The sequence below is a fragment of the Amblyomma americanum genome, chromosome 2 (genome assembly GCF_052857255.1).
Source record: "Amblyomma americanum isolate KBUSLIRL-KWMA chromosome 2, ASM5285725v1, whole genome shotgun sequence".
In the NCBI taxonomy this organism is placed as follows: domain Eukaryota; kingdom Metazoa; phylum Arthropoda; class Arachnida; order Ixodida; family Ixodidae; genus Amblyomma; species Amblyomma americanum.
This window is the reverse complement of record NC_135498.1, coordinates 159,590,870-159,606,600: the sequence shown is the minus strand read 5'-3', so window position 1 is coordinate 159,606,600 and position 15,731 is coordinate 159,590,870. Positions and strand designations below refer to the sequence as shown.

Sequence of the window (15,731 nt, the reverse complement as noted above, 5' to 3'; positions counted from 1 at the left end):
GAAGAGCAAGAAAGCCAAGAGAAGAATTAGTAAGAGTCAGGACTCATCCTCATCAAGCATATCTACCGTCATCACGACGCGTAGTGCATTAGCGCATACATTCATGCTTACACCTGAATCGCCCACCGACAACCTCAGCCTGCTGAACAGACAGGCTGCGTCGGTGTTCCTCGAGGCTCGCGTGCCGGGGGTGGTGAAGTACGTCAGGATCAACAGCCGAAGGAACCTTCTTGCCATCGAGGTAACGGAGCGGAGCGCCTTGGAAAGTCTAGCCACCATCAAGAAGAGCGGAGACATCTCCGTCCGCCTCTTGTTCTTGAAGACATTAGCACAACTGCGGGCATCATTTACGACATTGATGGGAACATCCCTGACTCCGACCTCCCGATACTCAATAAACCAGCGACGAACAGCATCGAAATAACCAAGGTTCAGCGCCTCGGCAAGTCAAGGTGCGTCATGCTCACTTTTAAGGGCGATTGTATTCCATCGTGCGTGAAGGTTGGCCACTTTCGACATGCAGTTCGGAAGTGCATGAAAATTGGGCATGTAAGTGGTGTTTGTAATAACAACATAGCGCGCCCGCGCTCCTCTCAAGCACATAGCGGTGGCAGTTGCCGCGCTACTGTCTTGAAGTGCGCCGACTGTCGTGGCCCTCATGACGCCTGTTCGCAAGTCTGTCGCCACCTGAAGAAAGAATGGGCGGTGTTCAAGCAAATGTTGCGAGACCATTCAACGCACACAGAGGCCGCAGCTACGGTGCGTAGGCGTCGTTCGTATCGTCGACGATCTGCTAGACAAAAGGCCGACAGCGGGAGCGAAGCCCCCATCGCTCCTGCTACTTGTCCTCCCCCTCCACCGAGTAATGTAAGCCCGGTGACTGGTGAAGTCGGAACGAGTGCTTCAGAGGTGACATGGCCACCATTGCCGAAGCCACGCTCGACCTTGGTGTCTGAGCAGGCACCACGCCCCCATTGTCCCACACGTACAGCTGAGCGAGCCCAAGACAGAGATCCAGCCCTAGGTGAGGAAGTGCAGGTGCTCGCCATCTTGAGGTTCCTTATGAACGCCATGCGTGCGATTATGCCTAGCCTTCACTCGCCAGCAGTGCGGAATGCATTGCATGTACTAGACGCGCTAAATCCAGTTCTTTCAGCTTTCCAGTAGCAGACACAATGGCCCTCCCAGCGTTACCATTTGAAAGCCAAGTCAGAGGAGCGTAAATTTTCCAGTGGAATGCCCGTGGACTCAATTCCCGCATTTCGGACATTTGCGATACGTCTTTAAACACAAATTTCCAATCCTTTTGATTTGTGAGCCTAATTCGCAAAATCCCATCTGAATTTCTGGCTATGAAGCGTTTGCATCCTCCACGCACAGGGGAAATAGCAAGGTCATCCTCTACATTCGAAGAGAGCTTACTTACGTGCACCATACGGTTCCCCCTCACGACCATAGCCAGTACGTCTGTGTAACGGTGAAAAGGCGCATCCTGACGTTTACGCTTGTGGGCGCGTACTTATCTCCAACAACAAGGTTTGACTCCGACAGACTGAGGGACTTGTTGGCTGCAACACCTGGGCCTAGGATTGTTACTGGTGACTTTTAAGGCGCATCACGCCATGTGGGGAGGCATTCGGATGAATTCTAACGGAAGAAGGCTTGTCCTTTTCGCACTTGACCACGACCTACAATGCCTTAACAACGGTTCTCCAACGTACATTCGCGGGCTGTCTTACAGCAGTTGTCTGGACTTGGCGTTTGTCTCTCGGTACCTTGCGAGACGCGTCCGGTGGTTTGCCGACGTGGAATCGCATGGAAGTGACCACATCTCCACATCTATTATTTTTCCTGGTCTCGCTGGATGCACATCTGCCAAACGTTTGCAACGAATAGACTGGTCTATTTTTAAAACATTTATGGAAGAAGCCTGCAGAGAAAACAGTATAACATGCATTGAAGAGCGCATCATGGTGGCTCTGAAACACGCGAGATGCTGCTTCACTAAATTGCCAAAGTTCACAGACTTCGATGTGGAGCTGCAGCGCCTCCGATCAGTTCGACGACGAGCAGAGAGAAGATACAGGCGCACAAAGTCGCTGCACGACTTGAGGGATGCAAGGCGCACATGAGAGAAAATTCAGCGCAGAATTCAAATCTTGCAGGCTTACCGTTGGAAAGAACACTGTGAGTCACTGGATCCTCGGAAGCCTCTCTCACGCATCTGGAGTGGGTGCGTGGTTTGCGAACATCTCCGCTGCAGCTCCAACCATTCAAGTCTCTCGCACTTCATTATGGACGTAGCGAAGCGGAGATTTGTGAAGATTTTGCGCAAGAATAGCAGGTCCCAGGAACCAATCCACAACTCTGACTTGCTGTCAAGTGCCTAGATCTAGGGATTCACGAATGGACCTTCTTTTCTCCATGGAATAACTAGACGCCGCCATGGCTGGTTGCAGACGGTCTTCATCGCCGGGGCCCGATGGAGTAATATACTCTGCACTTGCAAACCTTGGTCAGGAGGTTCGACGTGTGTTTTTAGAACACTTCAGCCCATCATGGTGTGCGGGTACAGTCCCGGACATGGGGAAACCAAGTCGTCTGGTTCCAGTCCTACCACCCAATTGCATTGGCTAGTTGCCTGGGCAAACTCATAGAAAGGTTGGTGCTTACTCGAATTGAGTGGTATCTGGAGCGCTATCAGATATACCCAGATGTAATCTCCGGGTTTTGGCGGGGACGTTCTTTTATTCATAACGTGATTGACCTGGTTTGATCAGTTCAACATCAGAAGCATCTGAAGCGCTAGACCGGGGCGTTGTTTCTAGATGTTAAAGGGGCGTATGATAACGTCACTCATCAAGTTATTTTGGACTCTCTGGAAGCTGCAGAACTTGGTGGTCGCATGTTCTGCTGGATACTCAGTTATCTACCTAACCGATCGCTATTTATGCAGACTGAGGATGGACCAACATCTTCACATTACACTTCCCGTGGGGTCCCACAGGGTCGAGTACTCAGCCCAACGCTTTTCAGTCTTGCGCTTGTCGGCCTTGTCGACGTACTACCACTGTCGGCGAGAGTCTCAGTCTATGCAGACGATATTTGTATCTGGGCATCAGGAGTTACGCGACCACAAGTTATAGCAAGGCTTCAAAACGCGGCAAGCATTCTTGCGGCTTACCTCCGCCTGCAAGGCCTGGACATTTCTACTGAAAAATGTTCCGTTGTTGCATTTACACGCAAGGACATGTCCCATTACCCCGTACGCATAAATGGGTCAACAATACCCTATGAAAGAAGCCATCGCTTCTTCGGAGTAATCATCGATCGTAATCGAACATGGAGCCCACATGTCTCGTACATGAAAAGGCGACTGACATCGACCATTCACGTTCTCTACTTTCTCGGAGCCTCCACGGTGGCTGAGTGGTTATGGCGCTCGGCTGCTGGCCCGAAAGACTCGGGTTCGATCCCGGCCGCGGCGGTCGAATTTCGATGAAGGCGAAATTCTAGAGGCCCGTGTACTGTGCGATGTCAGTGCACGTTAAAGAGCCCCAGGTGGTCGAAATTCCAGGAGCCCTTCTCTACGGCGTCTCTCATAGCGTTAGTCGCTTTGGGACGTTAAACCCCCATAAACTAAACTTTCTCGGAGGGAAGTTGTGGGGAGCATCAGTGCAGTCGATGCTCCAGCTGTACACCACATTATTCATGGGATTCCTTCGGTACAGTATCTCTGTACTAGGAAACTTGAGGAAAACGAACATACGGTGTTTGCAAAGAATTCAGGCTCAAGCTCTGCGCACGTGCTTAGGACTGCCAAAATGCGCGTCTACAGCCCCAACAGTACTCATCGCTCAGGAGAATCCATTGACTGCCTATGTAACAATCGAAGCCTTGAGAGCGCACATTCGTCACTCCTCTCGGAATCCCGCGCACCATATTGCCAGTCTTCCTGCTAACCGGCCGAGTACATCGTTTGCGAAAATTATTGATGCCCATCTCGACTTCCTACCAACCAAATTTACACCAGCCTCTCAACCGCCTTCTCTATTATGAAGTCTGCACCAACCTTGTGTGCTTCTTTCCATACTGGGTATCAAAAAGAAGGCTGATTTATTGATGGCAGCACTAAAAGAGACAACTCTAGAATATTTACATGAGAAACACGGACACCGACTGCAACACCGATGGCTCAGTGACCCCTTCAAGCTCCTCGGGCTCCGTAGTCATCCCCGTTTGGGCCATAGTAAAGAAAGTGGAAACATCACACCGGACTTCATCGACTGATGCAGAACTTACTGCTATTCATGTCGCCGTTGAGCATATCAGTGAAGAAACACCCCAGCAATGGTCTGTATTCTCTAATTCAAAGGCAGCCCTCCAAGCGTTACAATCGGCTCTTCGTCATGTGTCCCATGAACAACTTGTCGCCAAAATCCGAAAGCTCCACCACACAGGCATCAACAAAGGGCACCATATTGTTTACCAATAGCTGCCAGGACACACCGGCATCGCAGGCAACCACCACGCAGACGAGGCCACGCGAACTGCTCACCATGAGGGTGATTGCGTGTCCATCCCCATCTCGAGAGCCGACGCAGCGGATAGACTTAGACCACTGTCTCGGGACATCATGCTTGCCGCGTGGAATTCTCGCATTCGCGTTTAAAACCTTAGACCCAGATCTGAAGCTTCGGCTTCCATCCGGCCTACCACGACGTGAACCAACTTTGTTGTGTCGCCTGTGGCTTGGTGTAGCTTTCACCAAGCACTATTCCTTCTTAATAGGTATGGCTGACAGCCCTGCATGTGCCATCTGCGGGTGTGATGAGACAATAGCCCATATTCTTTGTGAATGCCCTGTCTAAAGCGCCGAAAGACAGTCTCTCTGCAGTGCACTGGATCATCTCGACCTCCGCCTACTGACGGAAACGAAGATTCTCGGCCACTGGCCGCTGCAGTCGTCGGCGATGAAGGCGTCCAAGGCACTGCTCCGCTTTCTGAAGGCTTGTGGCGTGCACGATAGGCTGTGACTTTACTGAACGCTGTGACTTTACATAGTGACTTTAATTTCCTGCAACTGTCTTTTCACCTTCATCTTTTCCTCCCCTCACCCCTTTCTCCCCGTGCAAGGTAGCAAACCGGTTATTCGTCTGGTTAGCCTCCTTGCATTTCCTCCTCCTACTCCTCCTACTCCTCCTCCGAGCTTCAGAGAGCTTCCTCGCAAGGACTGCATACTCTTTCAAAAGCCATTTCGTCCTCTTTCTCTCTCCTCTTCCCTTCTCTATATCTTTGTTCTCATTGCATTTCTCTCTATTCCTCAGCGGCTTCTCTAGAACGCTCTTATCTCTCTTTCTCAGCCCGCTTTCTCCTGGGCCACCCATTTTCGCAGTTCGGCTCCCGTCATCCCCATATGGATGCCAGTCTCTACTACCTCCTTGAAGCTCATATTTGAATACCGACCTCTATGTAAAAGGCATCAAATACTTACACTCGCTGAACCTCTCCAACCGCTTCAGCACGGCACCTCACAATATCGCTAAGCTGCTAATCACTCGTTTACGACCTGTTCGTAAACTCCATCACACTCTTTCTCCGTTATCTGCACTTAAAAAGCACCAAACAACCTATCGCGGACGCCAGAATATGTCACCTCTTCGTGCACTGATCCGTGCACTCCATGACACCATTAGAGCGTGTGGGTTAGCGGTCTCTGCCTCAAAGGAGATGCCCTCGACACAGCTTGGCAAGCTCAACCGGATACCAGCTACCAAGTGACAAGGGGGTGGTCGTTTGGTGCTCAGCTCTCGCCGGCCGCAAGCCAGAGAATGGGTAGGAGCCAAAGGTTCACAAGCAAACCAAAGTTTATACAGCAACGAGATGTACAGAGGATTTCACAATCACTTGTATGTGTTACATGCCAAGGCCCTGGGCAACGTGGAACTTATGGTAATTCTTATATAGGTCGCAAAAGCAGTACATAATCTTCTTAAAGACAGCACGTCTGACTCGTGAAGTTTTTGAAGGCGGAATTATAGATCGTATAGGTGGTTTTTGCTTATCGAAACCAACGTTGCCTCTGACCCACAAGAAAATTTTGTATCTCCGTCAGTTCCTGAATGTTCCGCTTGTCGTGCATCCTAGATATTGGCCATAATATACCTATATAATCCAGGGCGGCGGTCGAAATAAATTGTTGTAAGTCGGCGCTCGTGTGTCTCGTCGTTTTTTCTCTTGTGTCCTCGTCCATTCTGCGCTGTTCAATCCTGTCACTAAACACACAGCAGGTTCCATCATCGCTGCCTCCTTCCACTTCCATACCTGTGACAAGTCCGTCTAATATGCATTATCTTTTATGCGAAGCATACTAGCCGCACAACCGAGCTCTTCCTTGCTGCTCCGCGCGCGGCCGCGTAGCTACCACTTGACCTACATCGGCGCACCACGTGATATGACGTCACAACAGCTGTGAAAGCTGGGGCTCAACTCGTGCGCTCGCTTGCGGACGCGCAGCCTCCGCCGGCGGCCTAACTCCCGCTCCTACCGCTAGGAGATACTGACGTCACGCAATTGTATAAAAGGCGACGCACTCGTTGAGTCAGTTGAGCAGCGAGATGTCGGCCAGGGAGAGGGCGGCTCGCCAGACCGCAAAGCGCAAGTTACAAAGAGCCACGGAAACGGGAGAAGAACGAGAAGTACGGCTTGCCAAGCGACGTATGCTTCGCATCCTAGGCTTAACCATAAGCTAAGCCAGGCCATTTTTTTATATATGCTTTAGAGCATGCTTTGTATGCATACAGTGTTTTAGCGAAATCCGCGACAAATACTTGAAAACAGTGTTCTTGACATGTAGTGGTGGGTTTTTCGGCGTAATGGTACTAGAAGGGGTACACATGAGAAAAAGGTGAATTTTACGGGCCAGCATGCTGATTAGCAAGACTATAATTGATAACCGTTTAGCTACTGCAGTTATGCGTACGGCCGCAGTTTTAGACTTCAACATGGCCGTTAGTGGTAACCATGTCAGGTTTTTTTTTAATTCTAAATCGTTATTAATCTCGATACTGTGTAGCAGCGAATTTTAGTCATCATTGCGCAGAAAGTTTAAACACTGTTGCTGTGGTGTGTTCAGAACCATGCTTACCACTACCTGTCACTCAGCTCAATTGGAGTATAGTACCTAGAGTTGCTAGTAGGTCCGCCATATTGCTCCAGCAAGCATCCATATTGTGAGGGAAAGCCGCAACTCTTGCATGCAGGAAGCGGACTCGGTGCTGTGGTTAGAATCAATCTACTTGCTTTATTCCATGCATATTACTTTTGCATGCAATGACACAGCTTGCTAGTAATGCGTCGGCTGCACCAAGGCCCAATTAGTTACAAACAAAACACTCGCCATGAGGTGGATGGGTGGCGCCATCTGTTGTAAACACCACAAATGAAGAACGTTTCTTTTTAACAATCGGCGTACACTTGTGATAAAGTCGTGTGTTATTGATAACAAAAGATCGTTGTCAGTCAGTGTGTGTATCGCACAAGATGAAATGCCGCAAAGCACGAGAATAGTAGGTGTACGAATGTACTGTCAGCAACGGTCTAGTATGCAATGCAAATGATGCAAAGGAATTGTCTTCTCCGCAATGCATGGCTGCTTTTCAACCATGTGATCGTGTTTAGCCAATAGAGACGTGAGCGGCACAGGGAAAACAAACGCGCAAATCTGGATACTTATGCAGTAACTTTGAACAGAATGCGTGTGAGGCGTCCTCTGTCATACACGAGCTGTGCTGCTGGCCATCACGCTCCTCCAGCGGGCCAATCACAGTGGTGCAAAGAACGCAATGTCAATCGAGCAGAGCAGAGTGACGTCAGCTGGTGCACGCGACTGGGTGCACTCCACAGAAACGCGCTTTCAATTTCGCACGCTGCGATGACCAGAGTTTGTTCTGCCAGAGCAGCAAGCATATTCGCGCTTTCTTTTTTTTAATGAACATGGCTTTTACCAACGCTCAGGCAGGAACATATAGGAAGTGGCGGCCATGTATTATGTCAGGATAGCCTACTACTGTCATGGTGAGGTGTCATGGGTGCGCAGTATGTATGAATGTATAAAGAAGGTTGTGTAAAGGATAAGGACGAAAGTCAGTGGAAAACCTCCGTCAATCAACGCAGCAATCAATCTTCTAAGGTTACTCATATCAACTGGGATAGAAAAAATGCAGTAATTATACAATGCTTGTAGGGCTGACCAACCCTACGCGTGAGCAGGAGGCACATAGAAAAAATTGCTTGACAAAACTACAAATTTACGTGCACTTGCGAACAACATTGAATGAACCAAAGGTAATTTACGCATAGGCAGCACAAATCATTGCAAAAATGAAAAAGCTGCTGAAATGAAAAAGTTTGCCGAGGGTAACTCCACGGAGGATGACCATGCATTATTCAAGGCCTAAGCACGCAAGGCAGAAATGTGGGGCTAAGTGTATTTCGAAAAATTGATGCAAAGAAAATACATTCGTTAAGGAGGAAAAGTCTGCGATAGATAACAATGCACAGTAAGTGGTCAGAGAGCACGTCTAGTTATACAAGTAGCCACAGCAGATGCGGACCGTGGGAGTGGCATACCTACAGCAGAGTAACAATAAGGTGGAATACGTTTGGCTGGTTGTTTCACCGCATGAACGCCAGCTTACCAGAATCCCTCACGACGAAACTATACAACTTTTGTATCTTTCCGATACTCCCCTTTGGGGCAAAAACTTCGAGGATAACGAAATGGCCTGAACATATTTTGTAAACTGCACGACAAGCTGTCTAAAAGAAAATGTTACGGTTGGAAACAAAATGGGATTGCTTATATCATAGTTCAAACAATAGACAGAAAATAATGAGAGCAAAAACTGATGCTAAGTTAGTGTAACTTAGAAGGTAGAAGGTAGAACAACTTAGAGAACAACTTAGGTAGAACTGTTCGTGTGGCATGGGTTGGACAGTGCCCTCCGTGAGACCGAATGCTGACGACGCCCCTGCGGAGAAATTCCCGGCAAGGTAGGCGCATTGTCAAGTGAGAAAACCCAACCGGAACCCTCAGGGGCAAGCTAGGCTTGGCTCGGCGCTGCCGAGCGAGGCCGCGCTACGCGTCTGTATGGATTCTGCTTTGTCGACGACAGCTACGCGGATGCCCGCTGTATTGCCACCTGATGCAGCCTCCACGTCCACGCAATCGCCAGCGCCTTCGGGCCTCGAGCCAGCGCCATCTTCCGTTGCTACTACCTTGGCCTGTGACATGGACTGCTCCACCGCCTCCATGCCCGTGACACTCCCTCAAGAAACTGTGCCCGTCGCACCGGTTCAGTATTCCCACCAAGGGCCGTCACCAGCGTCTGAGCGCCTGCCACCTCCACAGATGCCTACCGAGAGTCAAGCCCCTCTTCCACCTGCTGCGAACTCATTCCGCGTTACCATCAAGCGTACATTGCGATTTGATATGACTGCCATCCCTGCCCGGAATGTTTAAGCCACAATTGACCACACTGTTGGCTCTTCGAACTACTGTGGGTTCGTCGTCCATCGCCTATCGAACACCATCACGGTAAACTTGCCATCCTTGATGGACGCCCAGAAAATGTGCGCAGTTACGCAGATCCCCCTGGATGGCAGCAAGCATGTCCCGGTGCAAATATATTTTGCATCTGGTCCTGACACCCTCCGCTGCATGGTTTATCATGTCGACAGCACAAGCCCTCCCGAGAAGGTGCGCGCAAACACTCGCTGCTCAACACACGTAGTACTGCAAGCAAGGCCTATGGGGCGCCGTGCCTCATACTTGCTCATCCTACAAGGCGCGTTGGCTCTCCCGAAGTACCTTATCTACTACGGTGCAATTGTCAAACCACAGCCCTTCCGACCTCGTCGCATTTTTCTTATTACTGCCACAGAGAAGGACATAAGCAAAATACCTGCCTTAATCCCGCTGCTATGGCCGACATGAATGAACCAACTGATGAAACAACAATTTCTTGTGCTGTATGCAAATTGCCGGACCATGAAATTCGCTCCCCCGCGTGTCCAAAGAAGCAAGCGAAGTTTCACAAGTCGCCTGCAAAAGTTAATGTTCCTACAAGTAATCTCTTTTCAGCTCTCCCATGTGACGACAAAGACTTCCCTGAACTTCCTTTATCTGATCCCACTGCTCCCCATACATCTCCTCACCAGCGTTCATATGCACAAGCGGCGGCTCACTTTCCCGGATCAAATGGTACGCCAAAACGTCCAGTGCATCCATCACATGTGGATACCACAGATGAAGACACAGCTTTACACAATGCAATAGCGGAGGCTCGCCGCCGACTAGACTAACTCACCCAGCGCCGGGAACAGCGTCGTTCTCACTCCTTTCGAAGAATTCTAATAACTCAGGAGCAATCATCATAAGAATCACCTCGTGTAAGCACTGGGCCACAATCAGATGCTGACCACCTGTTAGCCATGACTACCCCGACAGTGGATAAGATATTAGCGCTCATGAAGCAGGCGACATCGCTCATCGTAGAAGCTTTTCGGCCTAGTCATGGATGGCGCAGCATCTATGGTGGTGCCGCGGAACTGTCGACAATTCGCTAATAAGGCCTGTGAAGTAAGCATCCGCCTTCGCGACGGAAAGCTGAAGGCTGGGCTTCCTACTGCAAGAGCATAATTCACTTCCACGCCTTTCAGGTTTCCGCGCCTACCATTCACCCTCTATCCCTGATCGCCGTTGCATCTCCTCCCCCCTCAGCCCAGGTAAATCTGCAATTTATATTCACAGTTCAGTTCCGCATACACCGCTCGACCTTTCACGGTGGTGCAACACAAGTCAAGAGGTTGTCGCTCTACTCGTCAAACCTGCGCGTACATCCCTTATTTAGTTTCATTTTATGGTCGTTCTGGCTCCGCATCTCCCAATCTGGGATGGGTTCATTTTCTACGTTGTACCAACTCGGGTATCGCTATTCTAGTTGGCGGTGACTTCAACGGCGCCCACACTTTGTGGGGTTACCCATCGGATTCCTCAAGGGGCGCACACAACCAAGGGAGCTTTTCAGAACATTCCTTTCAACTTTTAAACCACCCAAATACTTCTACCCGCCCACTAGGTGGCCCGTATTCACCTGATTTTACTTGGTGGTTAGGTCCCGGTAACCCTCGTTGGGCTGTTGATTCAGATTCTTGGGGTAGTGATCATGCCACGAATCTCCCCAGACAAAACTCGGACCGAAAGAATAGACTAGGCGACGAGTGTACCCAAAAAAACGCACATTTAATACACCCTACGTGGCACACACAATAGAACATTAAACTAACAAAACAAAGACTATAAATACACACGACCCGGGCACACTGCTACTAGTGTCTACTACTAGTCTTCTACTATTAGCGGTCGGCGTTCGTGCTCATGGTTAGTTTGGTGTGGCTGCGGCGTGGTATGGATCCAGTAGGCGGCGTCGAGGCGGCGTTCGCCGTGCTTGGGCTGGGGTCGCTGGCGGAGTTCGACGCGCTGGGGCTGGCGTCGCTGGCTGTGTCGTACAAGCTCCCGGTCCAAGCGCCCGTGGAGATGATGCCGGTGTTGTTGACGTGGGGGCACCACCCAGATGGGTGGCAACAGCGCTGGAGACACCCCTGGCCGTAGCAGGTGGTAGCGTCCTCCGTTGACTCCCCGGAACGGACTCACGCACGGCAGGGAGTCCACGATGCAGAGTCGTAGAACGCGAGCTCACCGGAGCAGTAGCCGGCGTCGCTCTCTTCCAGCCGATGTGTCCCTGACCCGCCGGAGCCTCCACTTCTTTGCAGTCCCCCCCCCCCCCTGTGCCTCGCTCTCACTCGCCCTTTTATAGCCTCGGTGTTAGTCCACTTAAGCCTTGTCGTCGTCTTCTCTTCTCCACCAATCATCTCTCTCCACCTCACCTAATGCTCTCCAACAATCATCTCTCTCCACCTCACCGAATGCTTCTTCGTCCTCTTCTTTCTTTTTCGGTTAAATCGCGTCGTCTTCTTCACACCTTTTTCCTTTAAAATTTAATTTAGGCTCCTTAATATATGTGGCAAGGGCTCCTCTCTCAAGGGTTTTTCCATGAAAAACTGCTCACGTCACCCTCATCTCCAAGCCACCCAGCCAAACGACTATCTTCTGTGGCGATTCTGAGCCCAGCACACACCACACCGCAGAGGTCCAGCACACACCACACGCACACCACTAACACAGCACACCAAATTGCGTTTCCAGAACACTAACACACCACTGCCGCTGTCCGCACAGAGTCCCTGATAAACATGTTCGTGTCCACAACACACTCCCTTGTATGATCACAAAGCACCAACAACAGCAGCAACAACAACAAGATAAATCCCAGAGATACATTAACACAGCAACAACAAAATACATCCCAGATATACCTAGAGCTGTTCGGTTGGCTCTGTTCAGGAAGTCCGCTCCAACGTTATCTTCTGTCTACATTGAAATTGGGGTTTATTAGTACCTTATCCCACCACCACAATGTCAATAGCCACTCTTTGAAATAGTAGGTCGATGGCTGGCATCTTGCCCAGAGGTACGGGACCAACTCTTCACTTCGGAACTGTGCGCTGGCACACGTCACATGAGTGAACAAAGCACTTAACGTCACTCTGAACACCCGGCTAAAGAACTCCTCGGTGATCCTAGACACCGTTTTTTGAACACCCTGGTGTCCGGCCATAATGGCGTCATGTCCTAAGCGTAGCAGTGTCTCTCGCATATCTCTCGGTAACACCAGCTGTTGGACCCGCCTTCCTGAACTAAATATGCACTCCCTGTGCAGAAGACCATTTACCATCTGATATTCGAATGACGAACGACTCTTTCTTTTCACTCTTTCCGCGACTCTTTCGAAGCAGGTCTTCAGGCTCGGGTCTTCTTTTTGCCTAATTGCGATTTCGCCCGGTGTTACGCTCAGGCACATGGTAACAGGAGTAGAGAGCGGACGCTGCGTTGCTCGGGCTGTCGCTTGACCTCTTGTCTCCACTGCCGACGAGAAACTGACTGCACCCGTCTGAGCTGTCGCAGGCCTTTCCTCCTTAGGATATTCTTCAACATCGAGCATCCGCCACTCGGTATCGGGGTCTTCGACACCTCTTGCACCCTTAATGCTCCCCAAGATGAGATCGTAGATGGGTTGGTCTACTCATTTTGCCACTACCTGCCCAGTATAATATGGCGTGGAACTAGAATCCTTGCTTCAGGAAGGTACCTTACTGTGCTGTCTACAAGAGTGACGGCCGATGATTTCCCTGTAAGATCCTCGTCCTTCACCAGGCTTCTCCGAACCAAGACTGTGTTAGCTCCGCTGTCTCTAAGCACCAATATAGGACGGTCCCCTATTTGCCCAACCACCACTGACTATGCTGCTTTCGACTTGGGTGCTCCACTCACTGCCTCATTTTCCAGCGGCGTTTGCTCTCCTTTCAGCTGTGGAACTTCGGGTGGCGTGACAAGTTCTACCCTAGAGTCGACAACGCATGCAGCTCGGTCCTGAGTTCTGTATCGGCACTCATCCAGAGTATGACCCCTCCTCTTACAACCCTGACACACAGCCTGCGTTTTCTGGGCAGCGCTACTAGTTCGACAGTCAGCTGCACGGTGTCCCACCTTGCCGCAGAGAAAACACCTTACTGGCGCCTTAGATGCATCCCATATACTCTTGGTTTTGCCGCATCTGTCTCTAAGGTCTTTTGGGTTTCCTCATTTGCCTTACTCAAATTTCTTAGCCCTTGAGCCTCGAGGAATTGGTCTGCAGTGTCGGCGAACTCTTCTAATGAACACAACTTTCTTTCAGGAATAGTGCTAGCTTTGAGCTGCAACATGCTAAAAATAGTTATGTGACCGGCTTGTCACGCACCTTTTCAAAACTCTTTTTTGTGTTTGACATATCAAGCCACCTATCAAAATAGTTGGTCAGCCTGTAGGAAAACTGCTTAGCGGTTTCCGAGTCCTCAGGTTTTGCGGTGCGAAATCTCTCACGAAAACCCTCTGCCGTAAGCCTAAATCTTTGGAGGACCGCCTTTTTGACTTTCTCGTAGTCCATAGAATCAGCAGCAGGCATCCTTCCAAACACATTCAGCGCATCTCCGACTAAACACATGCTCAATGCCATGGCCCATTCACTGCGCTACCAGCCTTGCCCCAAAGCTATCCGCTCGAATCGTTGCAGATATGCATCCAAATCATCTCTCTTGTCATCGAAAGGAGCCATCAGCTTTGTTAGACAAACTCTGGCCGGTCTAGGAGATTTTGTACCCGCTAAGAAACGCTGATCATTGTCTGTGATCTCCTCATATCCTCCCGCGACATGCGCCTGTTTACACAAAATAAACTCTTTCTCCCGTTCTATCCTTCTTTTCTCCTGTTCTTCTGCCTCGCAGGCTCTTCTAGATTGTCGCTCTTCTGCCTCGCGAGCTCTTTTCGCCTCGCGCTCTTCTGCATCACGAGTTCTTTTCTCTTCTCGATCTTCTGCCTCGCGAGCGTCTGGGCGTGCTGGCGCCCTTTCCTCTCTCTGCCTCTTTCCCTCCTCCTCATAGAGATGCATCGCCTCTTCCATGCTTAACCCTAGCTTGAGCGCCAGTTCTAACGTTCTTTCCAAATCCATCCTTTCTGCCGTTGAGAGATCAGAAAGATCCGAGACAAAGCAAAAAGAAAAATAGAAATGAATACTGGCACCGGCTCGCCACTTATCTTTGTCAAGGATCTCCCCGGAGAACACTCTGACCGAAGGAATGGACTAGGTTACGGGTGTACGCACAAAAACGCACATTTAATACACCCTACGTGGCACACACACTAGAACACAAAACTAACAAAACTAACACAAAACACAGACTATAAATACACATGAGCCGGGCACACTGCTACTAGCGTCTACTACTACTGTTCTACCCTTAGCGGTCGGCGTTCGTGCTCACGGTTGGTTCGGTGTGGCTGCGGCATTGTATGGATCCAGTACGCGGCGTCGAGGCGGCGTTCGCCGTGCTTGGGCTGGCGTCGCTGGCGGCGTCGCTGGCTGTGTCGTACAAGATCCCGGTCCAAGCGCCTGTGGAGATGATGCCGGTGTTGGCGTGGGGGCATCACCCAGATGGGTGGCAACAGCGCTGGAGACACCCCTGGCCGTAGCAGGTGGTAGCCTCCTCCGTTGACTCCCCGGAACGGGCTCAGGCACGGCAGGAAGTCCACGATGTGGAGTCGTAGAACGCGAGCTCACCGGAGCAGTAGCCGGCGTCCCTCTCTTCCAGTCGATGTGTCCCTGAACCGCCGGAGCCTCCGCTTCTCTGTTGTTCCCCTCCTGTGCCTCGCTATCACTCGCCCTTTTAAAGCCTCGATGTTAGTCCACGTAAGCCTTGTCGTCGTCTTCTCTTCTCCACCAATCATCTCTCTCCACCTCAACGAATGCTTCTTCTTCCTCTTCTTCATTCTTCGGTTAATTCGTGTCGTCTTCTTCACACCTTTTTCCTTTAAAATTTAATTTAGGCTCCTTAATAAATGTGACAGATCACAGCCCTGTTTTTATCTCTCTCAATCCTATGCGTCTACTGAAAATACGCCGCAACGTGCGCATAACATCATCGGACTCTGTACGCGCAGACATTCATTTATCTACATTCAACCCGTCTTCAGCACTGTCTACTCTCTCTGCTGTTCTCGCGACTCACACTATTGC

At 50.3% G+C, this 15,731-nt stretch overlaps 1 pseudogene; it reads right to left on the bottom strand.

Moving 5' to 3' along the window:
* Positions 1-9,315, bottom strand: part of LOC144120165 (uncharacterized) — a 28,341-nt pseudogene extending 19,026 nt beyond the window's left edge.
* Between the last annotated feature and the right edge of the window lie 6,416 nt (positions 9,316-15,731).